The sequence below is a fragment of the Coffea arabica genome, chromosome 2c (genome assembly GCF_036785885.1).
Source record: "Coffea arabica cultivar ET-39 chromosome 2c, Coffea Arabica ET-39 HiFi, whole genome shotgun sequence".
NCBI lineage: Eukaryota > Viridiplantae > Streptophyta > Magnoliopsida > Gentianales > Rubiaceae > Coffea > Coffea arabica.
The window spans coordinates 58,568,761-58,575,288 of NC_092312.1; the positions used below are offsets into that span (position 1 = coordinate 58,568,761).

General features: G+C 35.4%; 2 pseudogenes; one reads left to right on the top strand and one right to left on the bottom strand.

The window, feature by feature from the left end:
* Positions 1-1,723: 1,723 nt before the first annotated feature.
* LOC140036003 (uncharacterized) lies at positions 1,724-2,638 on the bottom strand (annotated as a pseudogene).
* Positions 2,639-3,900: 1,262 nt separating this feature from the next.
* On the top strand, positions 3,901-4,360 carry LOC140036004 (small ribosomal subunit protein eS24z-like; annotated as a pseudogene).
* Positions 4,361-6,528: the final 2,168 nt, after the last annotated feature.

Here is a 6,528-nt window from a genome sequence, read left to right on the forward strand (position 1 = left end):
CATGGAGTGGTACTGCATAAACAATATTAACATTATCAAAACCCATATGCCCAAATTACTCCAATCACAATAACAACTAAAAGCTACTGAAAAGCATTGGCATTGCCGTGTAAATGCTTGTTAAAGTAGTAAATACTGTAAATTGCAAGACTTAATAGCTACCATCCAAGGTCAGAACTCATCACTATCCTAGCTTGTGCTCAAACACATTACCTCAATAACACCATCATATCATACAAAAACTCAAATCACTTCAATATTTCAAAACAACATATGTAAGCTTAGAGAACACAAATTTCTGTAATGAAAGATCCAAAGTTCAAAACTTTCAAAGTCAAATAAGAGAACTGTAAAAGCGGCAGATTAAAGAAAAACAATTAAGTCACCTCTTTGATAATCTTCATTGCCACTCTATCTTTAACACTCCCTCCTAGCTTCAAGAATTCAGTATTGCTTAAAATCTAACAAAGTAAATACTCATCATCAATTCAAGTAAATAATAAGCTGAACATAACTATGAAAAATAATATGTTTGTTGAGAAAAAAATTACCTCATAGCCAGTGGCATCAGATTGGATATTGATTGATCAGGTACATTTATTTATCAAGAAAGAAAAACAAGCACCCTATCCTCTTCACCATATCCTATTTTATGCCCTAAGGTAGAATACTCTGAAAACCATTTGAAATTACACTTCAAATCACAAACTACTCCTAAGTATAAACTACTTTGCCATACTTAAGTAACCAAAACTGAATTGCATGGAGAAATAAAAGATAATTAAGGTAAGAACATAGATGATAATTTGAACCAAAAAGCATAGGAATTACCCATCCACAATGGCATAACATATGTATAAACTACTTCACCATACTTAAGTAACCAAAGTTGAATTGCACGGATCACATACAAAAGTTGAACTAATGTTAAAAGAATCACATTTGAAAGTAGCATGCTAAAAAAGTCTAAAGTAACAGTAATTGCATCATGTAGCAGCAAAGGACAGATTCATAACCAACATTATGTCAGTCATCAATACCTCTACCAGAATAAGACCAAAAAAGAGGAGAAATATTATCATCTCCATGCAAAAAAAAAAAATCCAATTCACCAATATTTACAACCATCAAGCCATGAGATTTTTTCTCACAAGTTACCAATTAGGCAAGGTTTAATACTCATACATGATTTAGAGGTTTGTGTTCCAGAATGAATTTATAAGTTAGCAGAAAAAACTCAAGCCTACCATATCTCAACTTGCAGGACTACATCCATAGCTAATATACAGCTTTTTAGGCAAAGTACAAATGCAATGATGCTGTGCAACTTGTCTAGGTTTCTAGAAAACAATGAATAAATGGAAACCAAAAAAATGGGAGTCGATTTGTAAGTGTGCACATTGACACAAAGATAGAGCACTTCCAACAGGGAAACATTAGGAAAAAGCTTGAAGTCTTGACAGATAAACCATTAGGTTTAGGCATTGAAGCTTGGTCAATTTGGTTGTTCATATTAAGCTACCAAAATATGCAAGATATGCAGACTACCAAGCATCATCTAATGGCCTTATCAAAAAAGCTAAACAAAACAAGAACCTATAGATTAGGCTCATTCGACTCTGTCCCTATTTTCTGTGGGCATTCTCCTATAGATTTGTACAAGTAGGAACTCGAGGGAAAAATTTGACTATGGTAATAGAAGAAATCAGAGCATTATTGTTCCTCACTGCTTCTTTGCTAACATTTTTATGAGGCCCTTGATAATTTTACCAAACCACATCAAATTCATGATAGAAATAGCATAAGGCACAACAAATACTAGAAAATAACGAACTGAATGCATCTGGATGACCTGACTATAGTGAATGTAAACATGGTGAAACATGTAAACAAACAACAAAATCATTGCCATCAGCTAGCCAAAAAAAATAAAGACACCGTTAATTAGGTAGGCATTGGACCTCTTCAATCCAGAAATATCAAGATGCCATCTCATGTTGATTTCTTGGGTAGTCATTTCTGATATAAGGACCATGAATGTATAAAGCTGCCCCTCCCCAGTACATACAGAATATGCTATAGAAACTTCGGAAAGACTGTGATGGACAATATACTCTAGTCCACCCAAGAAAGGATATAGCCAACAAATCATGCCAAGGTCTGCTTAAAAATAACCAACAGATACTCCTAAAGTGAAAGTTGATAAAGGCGAGCTTCGGAATGTAATGAGGCCAGGATGATGTTCATCCAAGAACAGATCAAACCAAAGCACAAAGTACAAGGACATGACAGAAATAAAAACAGCATGAAGAGTAGAGACACCATGGTTATTCCATTCAATCCGCTAGATTTTTGTAAGGCTGTTGTAGCTCCTAAAGTAAAAAGTGCTGATCAACTGAACAAGATCATAGAGCACTTTGAAAGCAAGTATGCCACCAAGGACTGATGAGTATGGGATAACAGGGTCCGACAATAAATAGTTCTTCACCAGCAGCTCAACCTCATTTTGATAAGACTTCAATGTCATGGAGGTATGTTTTGAAATTGCCATTACACTAACCAAAATGATAGAGTTGTTGATCTTTGATTAGAACATGATGATAATCACCAGAATATATGATAGCCGCCCAGATTCAGAAAACTAGAGAGAACCCTTTTAGCAAATTCCAAGAATTAATAGAAATACGTCACAGTCCACTCCAAAATGAAGTTAATTGATAATGCCAACTGGTTTATTCTTTCAGGGCCTAAGGAATGCAAGATGGATAGTAGAAAAGCCAAAAAGAATTTAAAGCAATGAAAAGGGCATGAGCTGGGGAAGGAGCCTGGCCTAATCAACCCGCGAAGAAACATGAGGTGCAATCAAATCAGTGAAAAAGATTTGTTTTATTGCTTTGATGAAGAAAGAAATGGGTTTTCTGCCTTTTGGTTTGTCGTATGGAAATCTCCCAATTCCCAACCACTGCAATGAATTATGTATGATTCATGAAAGAGAATTGAGAGCCGTGATATGAGAGATGGAGTCATTTAGTGGGGCGATTAGAAAAAAAAATACATTGGCATGATGATTGTCCAACTCCATTGTCCCACAATGGCAATTACAACCCATATCACTCAAAAATAGGGGAAAAGAAAAAAAGTGTACTTAAGATAAGATTAATTAAATATCCCACCAAACAAAAAAAAACGCAGCCAAGGGAATAAAACATTTAAGTTAGAGAGCAATTAAAAAAACCATCTGAGGACATAAAAATCAAACCAGAGTGCAAGGAACGAACAAAGCAAGAGTGCTAAGACATAAAATTGAGACATAAATAATTGGTTAAAAGAGGATAAAGAACAACAGTAAGGCAGAGCAGCTAAACAATTTTGTCTAGTTTTTTCCTCTTCTTTAGATTTTTACTTAGTCAACTCCTTCCCACAACTCTCAACCTCTTTGCCCTTGTCAGTACACAATAATCCAGCCCACCACACCAACGCCACTCCTTCTTTTCTTTCTTCACACCACCACACAAATGAAACCCACAATGTTAAAGAAATTTACCTAAAAATGCTACAGAAAGCATAACTAGGGTAAGAAACTTTAGAAAAACTAGACAAATGATGGAGAAGAGGAGAATTTACCCAAAAATTGAATGTTAGGAACACAAAATTAGGTTAATAAAATTTGGGGGAAACTGATTATTGAGCAAGAAAAAGAGAAATTTACCACTTTACAGCAAATGTGTTGAGGAGAGATATCAAAATTAGTAGCCCAATAAGGAGGAATGCTCGAGCATTCGTGAGAAAGAAATTGAGAGAGGTCTTTTTTTTGACAATATACATTTAATTTTTGACTCTGCAAACTGAGAGAGAAGAAACAGCAACCTCGGCAAGAGCAGAGAGTAGCAGAATCGGCAGGTGAGGGGCGTTGTAGCGGCTGACGGCATTGAAGGACACAATTAAAATGGCGGACAAGGCGGTGACTATTCGAACCAGGAAGTTTATGACTAACTGGCTTCTCTCTAGGAAGCAATTCATGATCGATGTTCTGCATTCGGGGTGACCTAATGTTTCCAAGGCTTAGTTGAAGGAGAAATTGGCAAGGATGTATGAGGTCAAGAACCCGAATGCCATTTTTGTCTTCAAATTTAGGACGCACTTTGGGAGAGGCAAGTCAACTAGGTTTGGGTTGATTTATGATTCAATCGAGAATGCTAAGAAATGTGAACCCAAGTACTGGATTATCAGGAATGGTCTAGATACAAAGGTGGAGAAATCTAGGAAATAACTCAAAGAAAGAAAGAATAGAGCCAAAAAGATCCATGGTGTAAAGAAGAAAAAGGCCGGTGACGTTGCCAAGGCTGGAAAGAAGAAATAAATTTCTTAGGAGTTTTAGGGATTCTTGAGTTGTTGAAAGTGGTGATGTTTTTGCAGCAATCTTGTTTTGTCATTTGTAACCTTTAGATTTAATTTTCCTGCTTCTTTGCGCTGTCCCTCCCAGGCAAAGACATTCACATGTTCAAATCCTGATTTCAATCTATATCTAGTTTTGACTTTAGGAAAATACTAAAAAAAGAATAGCAGAAAATTCAATGTATTTTTTTTTAGATGTTTTATATTGAAGAATCATGAATGTTATGTGTTAAACTTGCATGAAGTTATAGTATACATATTAATTTGTAAGAGAAATATGTATTAGCTCTGACTTTTAGAAAATCAACATTAAATTTGCAAGGAATTGTAGTAATTAGTAATCCTGATTTAATTAATTAACTTATATAACACAACTAATTCCGCTTTCATCAAAAATGAGTTTGTACTTGAGAAGTTTCAACTTTAGACCAATTAGCAGCAAGCCATCGCTAAAGACCAATTTTCTTACAATGAATCAAATGGTGACAAGACTAGATTGTCATTAATGACTATACATTATTATCAGTGACAACAATTGCAAAGTTGTCAAAGAAAGGACTATTATTAGTGACGACTTTTAGAAAGTTGTCACTATTGCAGTTCCCGTTCTCTCCATGACTCTTGGCGGGAATCGAATTGTGATGACAATGCAAGGTTGTCATTGATGTGTTGGCTTCCTTGACTCAATTGTGACAACTTGTTGTATTGTGGTTAAAGAACCCCATTCTGTGACGATTTTTTTTCATCACTGAGAAATATTGTCACTAATGACCAAATTTCTTATAGTGGAAATATTATTTGGAATAATTACTGTAGCACTTTTTCTGATGTGATGTATGTGAGATAAAAAGGTGGGTTGGGAAATGTGTTTATGATGCAAGCAAAATATTATTTGTGATTAATTCACTATCCAAACTGATGTGAGACGCGGAAGCAGAGATTGGATCTTAGAGGAACACGTTGCGAATTGACGGAGTTGAACCTAAACTTGGACCACTCAAGAGTGAATTCAACGGTAGAGAACGCCACAATCAAGTGTGTTTGCTTGATTGATAAGTCAACGAACAATCCTAAGATCAACTCTAGAATGTTCAAACTAGCTTTCACAAGCTAAAGAATTCGCCACAAAGAATTGAACGAAATTTTGGAATTTTTATTAATAATATCGCAAAACTGAATGTAAAACATCACTTAGGGCTATTTATAGCCTTGACTAAACCCTAATAAAGCTTGGAAAACATTAAAGAAATTCGACCAGCCCATTTCTTTCTCTTGGCTGAAATCTAACCTAGTAGATAACTAACTAACTAAGTGATCAACGGCCTAAGGCCCACTAATCCAACCCTTAGCTCAACATGAGCTAATTAATCTAGACCTGATGTGGTGTTTAGGCTTGACCATGCACGTCTTCAATTGCAAGCAACATCTTGGTGGGCTTGTAAGAGTCCTCCAAGTCAATTCCCTCAATGCTTGGGCTTGGTTCCTACACAGGGTCTACTTGTACACCATAGTTAGCTTGCTTATTCGCATCACAAACAAACCCAAAGTTTGAATTGGATGCTTAACTTGAAGAAAAATGGAGTCATATGCTGGATTTTCTCCTTGTTGATCAAATGAGCGTTAAGGTGTGAACTTAAGGTATTTTGTTTTCCTCTTGCACATGATTTTACTCAAAACACTTGTTACAAATTATTTCTTTGCACGTGTGTTAGTTTTGAGCCAAAACAAAGAGATTTAAGAAGAGAAAAACCTAGTTTTCCAAACTAATAGTTTGCTGGAAAATTTTCGCAGGAAGCCCTGCGCAGATTTAGAAAATTTGCTATAATTTCGTATAGAATAGTTAGAATTGAGTTCCGTTTGTTGCATTTGAAACTAAACTCATAGGGCTTTCAACGGTGTAAAAATCAGGGGTTGGTTCAACTCCTATAAATACCAGCAAATCTGCAAAGTTTCTTAAAAACCAAGACTATTCTATTTTTGCACATGAGATAGCAGTGATTTTGAGTTAAAATTTGACTAATCTATGAGCTGAATTTCATGAAGATGTCTTCTAAAGTCTATTAGTGTTTTGAGTCTGTTTTCTAATGGTATATTTTGTTATTTTTAGACTTATGGAACTCAACTTATAGCTTT